This window comes from Lactuca sativa, chromosome 3 (genome assembly GCF_002870075.4).
Source record: "Lactuca sativa cultivar Salinas chromosome 3, Lsat_Salinas_v11, whole genome shotgun sequence".
NCBI lineage: Eukaryota > Viridiplantae > Streptophyta > Magnoliopsida > Asterales > Asteraceae > Lactuca > Lactuca sativa.
Window position 1 is genome coordinate 246,778,726 of NC_056625.2, and position 17,653 is coordinate 246,796,378.

The window sequence follows — 17,653 nt, forward strand, 5'->3', positions numbered from 1 at the left end:
ATTTTGCTACTGGGGTAACCCCTGGAACTAAGTCGATTCTAAACTCGACTTGGCGTTGTGGTGGTAATCCCGGTAGTTCTTCTAGAAAGATATCGGGAAAGTCGCGTACTTTTGGAATGTTCTTGATGTCCTTCAGTTCCTGACTTGTATCAACGATGTGCGCTAGGAATGCTCAACAATCCTTCCGCAAACACTTTCGAGCTTGGATGCATGAAATGATGCGAAGGGTTGTACTTGATTTGTCGTCGTAAATCACTAATGTTTCGTTGTTAGGGAGATTAAGACGAACTGCTTTCTCAAAGCACATGATGTCGGCGCGAAGAAGACTCAACCAATCCATGCCGACTATGACGTCGAAACTCTTAATTTGGACCGGCATGAGATTGATTGGGAAAGAATGACCGTCTAAAGTTAACGTACAGTCCATGTATATGCAGTTAGTGTTTTCGGTTTTTCCATTAGCCATCTCTACAGTGAATGATTTTTCTAACTTGCTAGGTTTAGGTTTAAGTAAGTGAATAAAGTTTTGACTCACGAAGCTTCTCTCCGCTCCACTATCGAATAATATGCATGCATATGAACTATCTAGAAGGAACATACCAGCAACTACAGTCGGATCAGCTATGGCTTCATCGTGGCCTATAGCTAAAAATAGTCCCACCACGCCGGTATTTGCTGCCTTTGGGCAGTTCCTCTTGTAGTGGCCCACCTCGCCACAACCATAGCAAGTCTGGCCTACACCCGTGTTGGGAACTTGAGTGATCGGCTTTGCGGGATCCTTGCAGAAACGGGCAGTGTGTCCCTTTCTGTTGCAGTTGGAGCACTGCATTTCCCGACAAGGTCCATGATGGTGGTAAGTGCATTTGGTGCACTTTGGAAGATTTCCCCCATAAGTGTTTGTTGGGTAGGGATTTGTAGGGACTGTAGTAGGTACAGTGGCAGCATTCACTGAGACCAGTTGTTTCCTCGCGGATTCTTGGGAAGACCCACCCTTCCCTTTATTCCATACCCTCTTCTTGTTATTGTTGTTGTTGTTGTTGTTGTTGTTGTTGTTGTTGTTGTTGTTGTTTCCCTTTTGTGATTCTGGTGTAGCAACCGTTGAGTTCTGATGACCTCCATAATCAACAAGAGATTGTGCCAGTTCCTTGGCACTTTCAAAAGTGTCAGGTTTTGAACCTAACACGCTTGACCTAATTTGGGGCGATAGTCCCCAAATGTATCTCTCTATTTTCTTACTCTATCAAGAGCAGTCATATCTGGGCAAAGGATTGCCAGCTCGCAGAACCTGTTGGTATAAGTCGTGATGTCGTTACCAACCATTCCAAGAGTTCAGAGTTCGTGCTCGAGTTTTTGAATCTCTCCTCGTGGACAGTATTCTCTCATCAGCATGACTTTCAAGCTTTCCCAGCTTATGGAGTTTGCCACTAGCAGGGTAAGTACCTTAACGTGGCCATTCCACCAAGTGAAAGCTCTATCAATAAGGGTGAAAGTTGCAAATTTGACCTTGCTGTGCTCGGGACAGGAGCAGATTTCAAAGACTGATTTCGTCCTTTAAATCCACTGCCTCAGAGCTATCACACCACCAGTTCCATAAAACATCCGGGATTTGGCATTAGTAAAGTCCTTATAGGTGCATTATCGGGGTTGCCCATGACTCTCGCCGTGGTTGGATAGGTATGTGTGTGATAAGTTATAAAATAAACTTGAAGATCAATTAGATCTTTGTAACAGGTATTACGATGAACACAAAATAGTAAATAAGACAAGTATGGATCAAAATATGTCGAATGATTAATTCAAACAATCCTCAGCAGAGCTCGACTAAGAACTTCCGTTGTAGAGGATTTAGGGTTACAAGAACGCTAATAAACTTCTGAATAATTCTCTGATCTATATGTTCTATCGTTTCAATCGCTCTATCATTCGTTTCCCTAAGATGCATGCAAGCACCTATATTTATAATAAACCCTATCAAGCTCACGGTTGGACAGGCCCAAACCGGAGTTACAAAACTGGACTAACTAGCGAGCCCAATCGACGCAATACATAACAAAACACGACCCAACAATCTCCCCCTTTACGTCAAATTGGAGCAAGACTACTTCTTCTTCTTGCTTGGGCCAGCAGTGGGAACTTTCTTCGTGGTATCAAACAAACGAGAGATTAGCGCATGTGCCAATGTATCATGTCGTCGAAGTACTTGACATCAGCCGCTGAGTTTTGCTTGCATCAGTAGATGATCCCCAACACATGCTCTAGGCAAGCAGTGGTGTACAGATGTTTATCAGCTAAGGCAAAAAGACATTTCTGTCCTTCGTTCCTAGTGAACATGACTGAATTCCGCCTCGAGTCAATTTTGCCCATCTGCATTTGGTTCAGATCACTGGAAGAGCCAACGGGAGAGATTTTTGGTTTCTTCTTAAGTATGCTTGCTATCTCCTGATCCATCAGTGCAACTTCCATGATGTAGCACACCAGCATCCTCTTCAGATGGTCGATGATCGGACCATATTCAGCTTCGTTGGTCAGAAGAATGTTGTGCAAGATTATCCAATCATGGGGATTGAGGTTCGGAAGATCTGCTAAAGAAATGGCATGTTCGATTTTGGCTGACCCCCGAAGCACCTTGAACCGAACGTTGAGGAAGTTCCCTGCAGTGTACGGCTTCAAGACCCAAACGTTGATAATATTCTGAGCGCTCCAAGTCTGATATGGAGGATGAGCAGCCTTCAGATAAAAATTAATCAAGTCCTGATCAACCTGTGGATGAGGATGAGGGAACTCGGCAACGTTGGAGAAGGCGTGAAAGATGAACGCCATTCGGGTCAGTGGCATGTCAAACTGAGAATCGACAGTGTTGGAACAGTCAAATGAAATAACAGGTTCCAGCCACAAGATACTTGGAGTATCGACGGCTTCCTTTATCATCCTCTCGAGAGTCCAGACAGGAAAAAGAGTTTTCCTACTCTCAAGAAGGTTGTGGGCTTCCTTTTGTTTTCGTTCAGCTTCTTCAGCTTCTCTAGCCACACGAGCACTATCATCAGCCTCATTGTGTCGACTTCTACGCTTCAACAAGTGGACAATGGTTTCTTTGTCTTCTTCCTCTTCTTCCTCAGCAATATTTTTGCCTTTGTCTTTCACACCCGAACCAGAGGCTTCGCCTACTGGAGGAGGTTCGGTGGTGTGAGTTGCCTTTAAGGATGGAGGTGGTTGAACATGGACTCCTTTTCTCCCCCTTGTTTCGGAATGGACACGAAATCAAGTAGCCCTTCAATTTTGCTTGGCAGGGAAAGGGCGGGAGCGAGCTTCTCTGCAAGGTCTCGCCTCACAGTGTAGTTCAGGATGGGATCATGTGCTTCAAGGATGTTGGATATAGCAGAGTGGACATCCGAAACACACGACTTAATCACCTCCCTTTCGGACCGAAGAGAATCAACTTCCTGTTGAGAATTATAGAGTTGGAACGCTCTTGACCATCAGAGCAGTGGTCTTCTTGGCTAAAACATCCATCAACGAGTTCTCAGCAGCCAAATCTTCTTGGAGCTTTGAGAGACGCTCGTCAATAGTAGCATGAAATGCTGAGTTGTCGTCGGAGAGCGTTTGACGAAATGAAGCGAAGGACTTCAACTCAGTGGAGACAGACGTGGCCAACTGTTGAACAATCGGTTCCAACGTAGTCTTAGCGGCATTTGCACTCTCCTGTAAAGACGTTAACAGGGCAGAGGCATCAGAAAATAGTTTATCGACTTTTTCGGTCGTAGCCTGACAGGCTTTTGTTGAGGCATCAATGGCGGAGGTTGCAGAAGCGAGAGAATCTTGCTGAGCCTTTGAGAAAGCATCAACAATCTTCTGAACAGCAGCGTCACAAAGTGATGATTGAGACGTGGAAGAAGAGGGAATGAGTAAGTCAACCTTGTCATGGAGCTCCTTGAGATGTTTCTTTGTAACCAGAGCGTCGTCATCATCATCGCTCTGCACTTGAAACGGACTATAGTAGACCGAGTCAAACGTCATGTTTTCCCCGCCAAGGAATGTTTCGTCTCCCTCGGAGGCGTGACCGGGAGATGGTGGTGATGGAGAAGCTGGTGGTACAGTAGTATGGGTAGGTTCGGGTTGGGTTGTTTCGGGTGTAGGTGTGGGGGTAGATTCGGTTGCATCAGTATGAACCCCCGTATCAGATACGTTGGCTCTAACATCTGCAGTGGATGTTGTCGTTGCATCGGTGAATATTGGTGGTGGCATTGGGATTGAAGTGTTTGGAATGTGTGTAAAAGGGTTTATGGTGGGAATGGAAGTAGGAATAGTTTTAGGAGGAGAGGGAATTGGAGAAGGAGGGATTTGAATTTCAGGGGTAGGAGATCGGGGTGGAGTGTTGCCTCGTGGAGAGTCATCAGAATCCGAACTCTCTCCCTCAGACTCGTTTGAGGAGGAAGCGATAACCAGCTTTCTCATGGGTTGGGTTTTTCGCCTCTTTTGCTGCGGAGACTGAGCAGCCTTTGTGGGTTTCCTCTTCTTTGGAGAAGGGTCTTTAGCCCCTTTCACCACCTGTTTCCCTTTTTCAGCCTTCTTGCCTCTTGGAGCAGGCTTGTCGGCATCGTGAATCGACTTCAACATCTCCGGAGTGAGATCCCTCGGACCAAAACGCTTGAATCCTTTGTACGTCTGTATAATCCGACTATCAGCTGGAGCATCTCCATACATGGTTTTCGGAATAGAACCGTTGAATGGAAACTTGGATGCGTCTGAGATAATAATCTTCGTGGTATGGAATGTACCAATCGAAGACATTGGAGCACCAGCGACAATGGGGACGTGGTACTTGTCCATCACCCATTTCGTTACCAAAGTCCAGAACCTGGCGTAAGAAATTTCAGAATGCCTGGATGTAGAGGAGAGACTCTGGATGAGTTGTTGCCATAGAACAGACCCATAATCTATGTTGATTCCATTGTAGACACCATACATTATTGACAGAAATAACCGACTGGCCCCGTCAGATCTAGAGCTTCTTTCAGATAACCCTTTGAAAAGAACAGTGAACATCCCGTTCCACTGTGGAGGCAGACACGACTTCTTGAATTTCGCGACTGAAGTAAGCATCTCCGTATAACCTATGTTGTAAAACATATTAAACAAGTGCCCCAGTGGAATCGTCTCAGGATTAACCCTCGTAGAGTCAGCTTCAAACCCTAACAGGGAGCAAAATCGTTGCTTGGAAATTGACGCTTTGTGCAGAAAAACGTCAAATAAGATTCTGTCAACCGCTTTCTCATAGTGAGCAGTCGCAAAGATTTGCGACAAGAACTCCATCGGAATGGATTCTGCTCTTGTAAGTGCAGGAGCAATCGGCGAAAACTTCAAACACTTGATAATCGGGAACATGAAGGCATCGTAAACATGAGGAGATAAATCGATTATCAGACTTTGTTGTGGGCGAATAGGCAGAATGTAGGATGTTGCATGAACGGAAGATGAATCTGCCATTGCTTGAAGAAAGTGGAGAAGATGATGAACAGTGAAGGTTCAGGGATTTCTTGCGCTCTGGGAATTTTAATTGCAGTAAAGAGGTAAACGGTAGAGGATGTTGCCTTTTATACTGTGGGGTAAGGAGAGAGAAAGATCTTCCCAAATCTTCTATCGAAAAATGAAGAGTTTTCCGGAGTTGACTGATGCGTGACAGTTGGGGTAGCCGATGATCATGCATGAGAGAGAGTGTCAGATTCCAAAGAACACGCCTCCCATCAAGCGCCGTTTGGATATGAACCGTTTCAGATTCACACGCGCCTTTCTTGCGTCGTTTGGAGATTAAACGCTTCCGATTCTCACACATGCCCTTTTAGCGTCGTTTGAAATCAAATTGATTAGACTCCCGCCTGAGTCAGCACGCCTTTATCTTATCCCTTTAAATTGTAACGGCATCTTTTGAAAAATATCGCCACGTGGATTAAAATCAACCATAACCTTTAATCGACTGCCAATCCAATTAAAATGCCTTGTAATTAATAAAACCTGAATTTTGGAAAATCAAAGATTTTCGTGCTAAGGGTGTAAAAGAAAAGAAATAAAGCAATAATTTTTGAGAAAAGTGTGATGTCAATAAAGACACGAAACAAATGATCCCGGGCACGAATCTCTTCCTTCAAAGTCAAGAGAGACCTTAAAGTGTTGGTGTGGTATCCCGTTGAATGACGATCAAACACTTGTTAAGAAGTATTGAAAGACTTCTTTTAATTAGGCTCATTAGGGTGGCTTTCGCTTCGATTCAACATTCCTAATCTTGATATAAGATAGAAAGTGAACGAAGTACTTGTGAGACCGGTGTAGTCTGTTGAACAAGTAGGTTGGTAATAATTTAAAGTGGCTGGGAATATAAAATCTCAACAAAAATTAAAAACTGGATCCCAAGGGAAGAAATGTTATGATTTTTAACAATTTCATAGGAATCACACAAAAGAAAAATTTGAGATTTCATGAAGATACGTCCGTCAATTCATCAGTGAAAACTAGAGCAAATTAATTGTTCACCGTCAATTCGTATTGGGTATTGAAATTTGGGTTTCACTTGGATCGTAGTGACACGAAACTAAGATCATAAACACAGAAATTGTGTAACCATAAACCTCAGTGGTAATTTATGAGAGTCTCAAGGGTTACTTTTGTGAAACGAAAGTGATGGAGAAATGCAATTTAGATGGTGTAAGAAAACAAAGTACCTCTGCTGTGAAAAACTGGACCAAGCAGAAAACTCTTATCTAATGTGAGAAGAGAGTTAGGTAGCTCATGATTAGAACAAATAAGAAAGCCTAATTGGGAAGACAAGGTTTGTTTATACCAAGTCAGTAAGGCCTATTATTCAGAATCAAGTGAGGCTTTGGACACACACAGCAGCATGCTTCTAGGGACACTTAGCTAATTCAATAATTTCCCCATAAACGAACACACACATAAAATTAAAGCCAAAAAGAAAATAAAGAACAAAATATTTTTGGAGTTTTTGAATTTTTAAAAGATGAAATAAAAATAAAAAAGACAAAAGAAATAATAAATAAAAAAATTACTGAGAAAAAAAATTTGGAAGGAAAATAGGAAAGAAAAAATGATTAAAAAAAACTTTGGAACCGAACCCGAGCGTTCGGTTGATTTCGGTTGTTAAAAACTTTGGAACCGAACCCGAGCGTTCGGTCTATTTCGGGAAAGAAAATTTTTGAAACCGAACCCGAACGTTCGTTCTATTTCGGTTACCAAAGAAAATAGATTTTCAAAAAGAGAATAACTTTGATGATAAAATAAATGCAATTGGAACAATTATACATAAGATATACAACCAAGAAAACTACCTTTAATTGATGAGCAAAAAGCAGATTAGTCAATCGAACCCGCGCGTTCGGTTCATTTCGATAAATTAGTACAAGACCCGAACCCGAACGTTCGGTCTATTTCGCTTCTTACTGTTGAGTTTGAGAGGTAATGTTTGGTACTGACTCCGATTCCATCATACCTAGCCCTTGTAAAATTTTGTTGAACGATGCTTCTTGAAGAGCTTTGGTGAACATGTCAGCCAGTTGATCAGTAGTTCGAATAAAATGAATTTCAACGTTCCCATCTTCCACATGATCTTTAATGAAGTGATACCATAGTGCAATGTGCTTAGTCTTCGAGTGTTGCACTGGGTTATGACAGATCCTTATTGCACTTTCTGAGTCGCAATATAGTGGGATCTTTTTCATATTGAGTCCATAATCCCGGAGTTGACTTTGGATCCAAATCACTTGAGAAGTACAGGAGGCAGCTGCAATGTATTCCGCTTCAGCTGTAGATAAAGACACGCATGTTTGTTTCTTTGATTGCCAACTAACTAACTTTCCGCCTAGGAATTGGCAGCCTCCCGTGGTGCTTTTCCTGTCTAGTCCACAACCTCCAAGGTCTGCATCTGAGTAGGCTTGAACGAAGAAGCCTGAGTTGGATGGATACCATAGGCCTAAAGAGGTAGTTCGCTTGAGATAACGGAGTATGTTTTTCACTGCAAGCATATAAGGTTCACGCAGATTCGCCTGAAATCTAGCACAGTAACAAACAGAGAACATGATATCAGGCCTGCTAGCAGTAAGATACATCAGTGAACCGATCATCTGGCGATATAGCGTAATATCAATTGCTGGCTTATCCAATGATGGAGTAAGCTTGGTGCGGAACGCCATTGGAACTTTAACCTTTGAATCTCCCATCATGCCAAATTTTGCAAGGAGAGTCTTCGTGTAAGCTTCCTGATTAATTAAGATGCCTTCGGGTCCCTGTCTAATATTTAAACCAAGGAAAAAGTTAATTGGACCCATTGAGCTCATTTCAAATTTAGTCTCCATCAGCTTTCTGAATTCAACCGTTAAGCTCGGATTCGTTGAGCCAAAGATGATATCATCGACATAAATTTGAACAATCATAAGGTGGTTGCCTTCCTTCTTACGAAAGAAGGTTGGGTCAACCGAACCTTGTTTGAATTTGGACATCTTTAAAAACTTTGTTAGCGTTTCATACCAGGCTCTCGGAGCTTGTTTCAGTCCATATACGTCTTTGTCCAAAATATAACAATGATTAGGGTACCTTTCATTTAAGAATCCAGGAGGTTGCTCCACGTACACTGTTTCTTCAAGTTCTCCATTCAGAAATGCACACTTGACATCCATTTGGTAGACCTCAAAGTTTTTATGTGCAGCATAAGCAAGAAATATTCTAATGGATTCCAGCCTAGCTACAGGAGCAAAAGTTTCTTCATAGTCAATTCCTTCCTCCTGACAATATCCTTTTACTACCAAACGTGCTTTGTTTCGTATCACATTCCCTTCCTTGTCCATTTTGTTTCTGAAGACCCATTTGAGACCAACAACTGAGGCATCTTGAGGAGTTGGAATGAGGCGCCAAACTTTGTTCCTTTCGAATTCATTCAGTTCGTCTTGCATAGCTTGAACCCAATCGGAGTGATCAAGAGTAGTGTTAACTGTCTTTGGTTCAACTTTTGAGACGAAGGAGTTGAACATATAGAATTCTACTTTTGAAAACAAGGAAGTTTGTCTTGCCTTTAGTTGTGATCGGGTTAGGACTTTTTTAGAGACATTACCAACAACCTGCGAAACAGGATGATCCCGGGTCCATTTGACGAGAGGAGGATAATTTGGATCATAAGATGGATCCAATTCAGCGTTTACCATCTCTTCCAGTTCAGATTTACTACCATCATCTTCAAGTATATCAGCATTCTCCCCCTCGACAGATAAGCTTTCTGATGTTTCTTGAGTTTCTGGAGCTACAGGGGTTTCGGGTGGTGTCGACCTTTCAGGTGTTGATGCACCTTCGGGTGGTGAGGCACTTTCGGTTGTTGAAGTGCATTCGGGAGCAGCTTGAGAGTTGTTCTCCCCCTCAACATGTGAGCTCGGTTGTGATGACGAAGATGAATCCTCCCCCTCAACTGATGCATTGTGCTGTGGAAGTTCGTTGGAACTGAATACTCCTTCATTCATTCGCGTTGTAGCATCTTCGACAAGTTGCTTCAGATGTTCTACCCTGTTGTCAGCTGCGCTGGCTTCCGAGAGAATGGCCTTCTCTGGTTCATCAAATAACTCGACGAACTTCTCAAAGAGGTTTGCGATTGAGGCTGTGACTCGGCCAGTTTGAGGAAAGATTTCTCCAGCTGTGTCTTCGTTGGCCTTTAGCTTTTTGACATAGCTATCATCAAAAGTCACGTAATAAGTTTCTTCTATTTTCCTCGAGCGCTTGTTTAATACCCTGTATGCTTTAGAAGTGAGAGAATAGCCCAGAAAAATCCCTTCATCGGCTTTGACATCGAACTTGTTACGATGTTCATTAGAATTGAAGATGAAGCACCGTGAGCCGAATACATGGAAAAATTTGACATTTGGCTTCCTGTTGTTGATGATCTCATAGGGAGTGAGAGTGAATCGCTTATTGAGATATGACCTGTTCTGCGTAAAACAAGCAGCAGCAATAGCATCAGCCCAAAAATATAAAGGTAAAGAAGCAAAACTTAGCATGCTTTGGGCCGCTTCACACAAAGATCGGTTTTGTCTTTTGACAATCCCGTTTTGTTGAGGAGTGTAGGGAGCTGAGAAGTTATGACTGGTTCCTTTGTCGGCTAAGAATTCTTCGAATTCTTTATTTTTGAACTCTAGACCATTATCGCTCCTGATGTTGCGAATGACTTTCTTTAGCTGTACTTCAATCTGCTTGATAAACGTCTTCAGCTTGAGAGTCGCTTCAGATTTGTGCTTCAGAAAGAACACCCATGTAAAACGTGAGAAATCATCAACGATGACAAGAATATACTCTACCGCCGATGCTTTCGATAGATGATGGACCACACAAGTCAATGTGAATTAACTCTAATTTTTCAACAACTTTAGTGTTCACAATCGATGGGTGACTTTGACGACTCTGCTTCCCCATTTCACACGCAACACATAAATGTTCTCTATCGTACTTGAGTAATGGAATACCTCGAACATGACCTCCAGTGACAAGTTTGTTGATGTCCTTAAAGTTGAGATGAGAGAGCCTTCGGTGCCACAGCTAGCTTTCGTCAGATTGTGCTTTGGATAACAGGCAGATAGCTGGATTCCCTTTGATGGGTTTGAGGTTCAGGGGAAACATTTCTCCTTTGCGCTCCGATTTGAGAATAACTCTTTTCGTTTTCTTCTCAATTATCTCCGAACCCTCATCATCGAATGAAACCTGGAGAGCGGTACCTCCAACAAGCTGAGATACACTGATGAGGTTGTGCTGTAGTCCCTCAACATATGCAACCTTCCTAATCGTAAAATCACCATTTTTAATCATTCCATAGCCTTTAATGGTGCCGAAGAAGTTGTTCCCGAACTTGACATTTCCACCGTTTGAAAGAGGCTGAAACTCAGTTCCTCCTTCCTTCCTGTCATGTGACGTGAGCAGCCACTGTTAATATACCATTCTTCGTCAAACTGCTCGTCACTGATAACCTGCAAAAATTAAGCAGATTTAGGAACCCAAAGTTTCTTGGGTCCACGTGAGCCTTTCATAGGAACAGGAATAGTAAGAGAGATGTTAACAAGATATGTTCTTTTTATTAAAGTTGTTTCATCTTTCTTTTTAATGGTGAAAACCTTAATTTTATTAGGATTTGTTACTTTCGGTTTGGATTCTAGTTTAGGCACTGGGACATTGCAATGCTTTTGATTGGTTTTGACTGAGGAAACCTTCGATTTTCCTTTCAAATCTGTTGAACATTTTGTATTTTGAGTATTCACAGAATTGGATTTAGAATGAGGTTGAGAGGAATTAGAAGAATTAGAAGAAGAAGAATGGGAGAAGTTAGACTGAGATGAGTTCTTGGCTTGAGATTCTAAGTGACCCTTTTGTTTTTGATCATTAGTGGGACCGAACCTAGATCTTTGGTCTCTTTTGCTCTCGGAACCGAACCTCTGCTTTCGGTTGATAGTGTTTTCTGAACCGAATCTTTGCTTTCGGTTGTCAAATTTTTCAGAACCGAACGTATCCTTTCGGTTGTTTTGACCTTCATAATCGAACCTCTCCTTTCGGTTGTTATGACTTTCTTGTGACCTAACAGTGTTTTTCTCTGACTTTAAATTTCTGTCATGATAAGAGAAATGTGCATTTTGAGATCGCCAATACTGTTTTCTTTCAGAGAGATTCTTCTTCTATCTCTGATTCCTTTGTTGTTTCTGATTTCTCACCTGCTTCGGCTGACGATGGATATTCGCTTTTTTTTTTTGCTTTTTGTCAGCAGGTTCACTTTGAACTGACGAACTTTCGCTTGAAGGAGTGACTTCTTTTGCAGGAACTCCTTTTTCTTCAGGAACATCTTTTGTACCACTAGTACTTGGCACATCGAAGCTATCAGGCTTGTTCAAAGGCTCTAGCGCATATCTGCCTTTGGTTTTCCATGAAGTCCTTTCTGACAAACGAACTGTTTTGTCAGCATTGTCGATAGGAGCAGACCAGAAGAACTCATCACAACCATCAGCATTGTCTTCGTTTACAATGGCTGTGAGTTCGGCTGTCTGATGTTCTGTTACGCCTGTGACTTTATACACCTGATTTGGAGTAGTTCTCACCTTTTGGTATACAACAACCTTTTCTTCAAGGATCGGGGACTTTTGTTGGGATAGACGAGCAAACTCCACAGAATTTTCTGAAATAAGATTTTTGTGGTTTTCGTGTTCGCTCTTGACAAACTCTGAACAGTCGATTGTGTCTTCAACAGAAATTTCACTCATATCATCGTCCTCATTAAGCTCAGATGCATTTTCAACATCAATTTTACTTTCTGAGCTCAGGTTGGCATTCAATGAGTCAAACTTTTGTATGGTTTCGGTTCTTAGTTTAAGTTTATCATTTTCATCCAAAAGATTTTTCAGCATATCTTTATGGTCCTTGGACTTTATGAAAGATTCAATTTTGTCTAGACCATACATATATGTCGGATTAACATCCTCAGACAAAACAACACTTTCACAGTTATATGCTTCAGCGTCAATTTCATCCTCCTTAAACTCAAGGAAGGGCAAAATCATGCGATGAATTTTCTGCCCTATTTCACAGTTCAAATGAAGTTGAGTGATATTAGTGTAAAGACGCTTAGCAATTAAACAAAAGACATTTCTCTGTTTTAAAATTTTTAAATTGTCTCTTTGTAAATAAATGTTTTCATCCTTGGATTTGATTAACTCCAACTCCTTTAGCTCGATCCACATCCTTTGTTCCTCACTCTTTGAAGATACCCTGCTTATTTGGTCAGTTAGGTTAGAATTGGTGATTCGTGTTTGAGTTAAACTGCTGTCTAGATGAGAGATTCTTGAATTGACATTTTTTAATTCCCTTTCATATGAACTTTGTGGGACTTTGAATGAAACAAAAACTGATTGTACCTTCTTGATTAAATCATCAAGCTCGTTAAACTGCACGCTGAGAGGTTTTGCTGTGAAGCACAAGTCCTCTCGCTCCTTTGTGTCTTCATTCCCACCATCTGTGTTGTATCCTCTCATCTGAGACACGTCTGACACCATTAAACACTTTCCACCGCTCCCTTCACCTTTTGCAACATAGGCCTTTCCATGATATGGCTTCCTAACTTCATCGTCTTCAGAATCGGTTGACCAGACCACCACGCCACCGAACTCATCATCTGCTACCGAACCCTGCACAATTAAAGCATTCATAGAGGGGTTAGCAGTTGATTTCTTTCTTTTGACCTCTTCCAACTTTTTCAACAGCACAACTTCTTCGTCTTTTTCCTCATCCTTTTCTGCCATTTTCTTGAGAACACAATCTTTGGCATAGTGGTTCTTTCCTCCATAATAATAGCAGCTCACACCCGAATCTCCTTCAACTTTCGGTTCCTTCTTTGGTTCTTCTGCTTTCGGTTCTTCCCTAACCCTTTCAGAACTATAACTTCCCTGCCAATTTCAGTTCTTATTTGCAGGGAACCTTTTCTTGATGAACCTTTTTGGGTTTGAGACCATCATTGCATAGTCTTCAGAGGTAAGGTCATAATCCTCTAGGTTGAGGTCTTCATCTTCCATCACCGCTTTGCTTTTGGACAGAAGAGCCAATGAACCCAAGCTTGAAACCACATTCTTCTCCTGTAACACAATCTTTTCTTGAGATTTCAAAATCCCTACCAGTTTCGCTAAAGAATAAGATTTGAATTGCTCATGCACTTTAACAGTGGACACAACCACTCTCCACTCATCTCTGAGACAGTTTAAAAATGTAACCTTTTGTTCAATCAACTTCCTTTCAATATCATGCTTAATCATCTTACTAAGAAGATGATTGAAGCGATCGAACGTCTGAGTCACAGTTTCTTCAGGACTCTGCTTGAATTCACCAAATTCGGACAATAGCAAGGTTTTAATGGAATGCTCTAGATCTTCGTCCGTAGAATACAACTCCCGAAGCCTATACCATATTTCTTTGGCAGTGCTACATGAGCTCACTAGCCTGAAAGTGTCAGATTGAAGAGCGAATCTGATAAGTCTCAATGCTTTAATATTGCGCTGAAATTTATCTTTTTCGTCTTGAGCAATATCTTTAACGTCTTTCAAAAGATCATTATACTCCTTCTGAGTTTTAATAATTCTTAAAGTTGCTGAATGAGAGAATGGTCCGGATACGATTGCTTCTCAGATGAGATATCCATTGTCCTCAGATCCGACGACATAATCTTCAAAGTGATGTGCCCAGACCTCGTAATCTTGGGTGTAAAGGATGGGAATCTTTGTCGTTAATCCAATGCTGTTTGAGATGTTGATGGGATTGGATTGTGACTCGTCCATGCTTGATCGAATAACCTGTTTGAAAGATCAGACTTGTAATATATTAAATTAGGGCAACACAAATAAATGTTGAGCTACGTCAATTATGGGATGACGGCTCAATAAATATCAGTAAATGCGGAACAACCCTAATCACAACCTTTTCACAGAAAAGAAGTGTATGAATTACACAGCCTCCTACTCTGATACCAATTGATAAGTTATAAAATAAACTTGAAGATCGATTAGATCTTTGTAACAGGTATTACGATGAACACAAAACAGTAAATAAGACAAGTATGGATCAAAATATGTCGAATGATTAATTCAAACAATCCTCAGCAGAGCTCGACTAAGAACTTCCGCTGTAGAGGATTTACGGTTACAAGAACGATAATAAACTTCTAAATAATTCTCTGATGTATATTTTCTATCGTTTCAATCGCTCTATCATTCGTTTCCCTAAGATGCATGCAAGCACCTATATTTATAATAAACCCTATCAAGCTCACGGTTGGACAGGCCCAAACCGGAGTTACAAAACTGGACTAACTAGCGAGCCCAATCGACGCAATACATAACAAAACACGACCCAACAGTGTGCCAGTTCCCGAGCCAGTAGTACTCGAGTTATTGATCTGTGACATGGCAGCTGCTATCGTTGCGGTGACTGCTGCTTAGAACATCAAATTGAGGTGGTGGAGGTGGTGGTGGTATAGGTGCTTCCCCACCGTTGTTTCGCCTTGAAAAGATAACGATAAGAATTACTTAGTATAGAAACTGATTGTGTCATATGAACCAAATTGCTATAGTTTGACAACTAATGATAGTACGAGTCTTAAAATAGAAGAATGAAAGTTATTTGTAAGACTGAAAATATGAATCAAGCATTTGGTTTCTCGATGACTTTTCAAGGATTTAATGAAATACTCAACGTAGTAATAATAGTTCCACTTATATTAATATAATAGTTGATACAACGATCATGAAAAATTGACCCCTATAAAGGTCTCCGGTTACAAAGTTTGAGAAATTTAAAGACTTTTAGCCGAGGTCCTAACTTATAACAAAATTTGAGATTCTTGCACGCACTACTTGCGACGTAGGTTACGCTTGGAGCTTGACTCTGCATCCGATTGCTTTGACTCCATTAGACGCCTATCAAAAGCGGATTGTTGCTCCCATAATTCGGCGAGGGCTGCAATCATTTGCGCTTGGAATGCCTCAGTTTGGAGTTGAGCATTGTCTTGCATTCTGTCCAGCCTACGGATGTCGGAAGTGTGAACCTTTACTTCCACGTTGACATCCCGAAGTCAGCTAGCTTGAACTCCGGATTTATAGGACTGATTGGCTAGCTTACCCACCATTACTGGGAGTGCCCGATCAGTCGAACCTCCGCCTCGGACATCGTAGAAGTCTCGGCACATGCCGTAGGGAGGGCGTAGGTTTTGTTGTTGGCTCCAATGGTGGAGGTGAGTTCCCCAGACGGGAGTTGGTCCTTGAAAGTTCCTTATGAAGACGGGAGGTTGTACGGGTGGTGGGTTGATCACCTCCGGCTCTGAGTCGGTACCGGAGTCATCATCCACTTCTATGGGTTCCTCGTCCTCTTCGGGATCATCTTCGACCCATCCTCCATTGCCTTGGTTGGGAAAGTAGGGGTCGCCAGGGTGGTGAAATCCAGCCATTTGGCTGTACGAGAAATAGGGTTATAAGAATTGAATAAAGTTGACACATGCAAAACATGTAAGTTAAACTAGTTTATGTAGCAAATACTCCTATAGTATTTAAATTCTTGTGTTTGATTTTTCTGACGGTTTGGTAAGTTTTGACTTGTTGCTTACTACGAGCAATCCTCGATATATATTGGTCCGATGTCGGACAAATATAGTTGATCACGCTATATTTGTCCCAAACCTGATTATATATATCGAGTTTTAATCGTAGTGTCAAATTGTCTAAATACTTGTTGTATAGTTAAAATCATGAAAATAATTTTGTTGTATGCATGTATTTGTACTTAAATGAACTAACAATTTAAGTTAAACGTCACGCTGCTTAAGCGTAAAAACAAAAGAAAAATGTTTTGTCAGAGAGTATTAGTCCCTTAAGCATTTATAGTTTGTATATCTTATGTGGTTCGATATACTTAGTTCACTATAAACATTGCTCTGATACCAATCTGTCACACCCCCAAACCTGAACGGCGGAAACGTTCGGGGACGGATGACTTCATGTGGTAACGTAACAAATGAATACATAGTAAAGAAAGCAATACAAACATCATATATATAATTGAAAGTTTACATTTTTCAAAAGTTACATGTTCAAAAACCAATTACAATATGATGTCAAAATATGAGATTAAACTGGCACCGCAACATCTCTTCTTCAAAAGCATATTAGTACCTGAAATTACTGAATCCCTGGGACATACAAGAAATTTTGAAAGAGTAAATCAGCATTTAAGCTGGTGAGTTTCATAAGTATTAAATGACAATGTTTGTATGAAATGAAATGTTTTGTCCTTGTTTGTTTGTTTCTAGAAAATCCCATATTTTCTACTAGTATAAAAGTAGCCTTCTCTCAAGACCAATGTTTGTTTCTAAAAATGTATGTAAGTGTAAAATAACCAATATGTTTGAACACCTCGTAAATCAATGCATTTTTAATACTCCATGTGAGTTTTATAACCATACTATTGACTCGGAATGCCTATACACAACGTTCTTCAGGCGTTGGAATGTTATGACGTTTGTCACCCTAAATGATGGACTGTAGCTAACAGTCAAGGCGCGGCTTGTTAAGCCCGTATAGATCTATACACAAACACCATGCTCGCCCTCCAAGGGATTCTGGTATATAATACAGGACTTGAAATGTGTACTTGAATGTACGTGAAGTTAATGTCTCACAAACCGTGGTATAAAAATAGATTTACGTGTTAAAATGTTCGTTTGTTCTTGTATATGAAAGTGACTTCTTGAAAATCGTGTTTCTAGTATGTAAAATTTAGCAATATCCTCATAAAACTATACCTATTATAGTTTTCTAAAAGTGTGTCTCGTTTGTTTAGAAATACCTAGAAAAGGAATCACTTGTTATGAAAATATAGATTTTTGTAGAGCCTAAGATAGACAAGTATACATATAATCTAAGAAAATGTTTAGTTTATACATGCATTACAACAATTTATATTTCAAAAGCTAGAATGCTATTGTAACATATTTTATATACGAAAATTTCCTATAAAGTTTATAAATCACATATGATTTGGTTAAATAAAAGCATATAATAATTCTTTATATAACACACGATGATACTCGTGTGTTTTA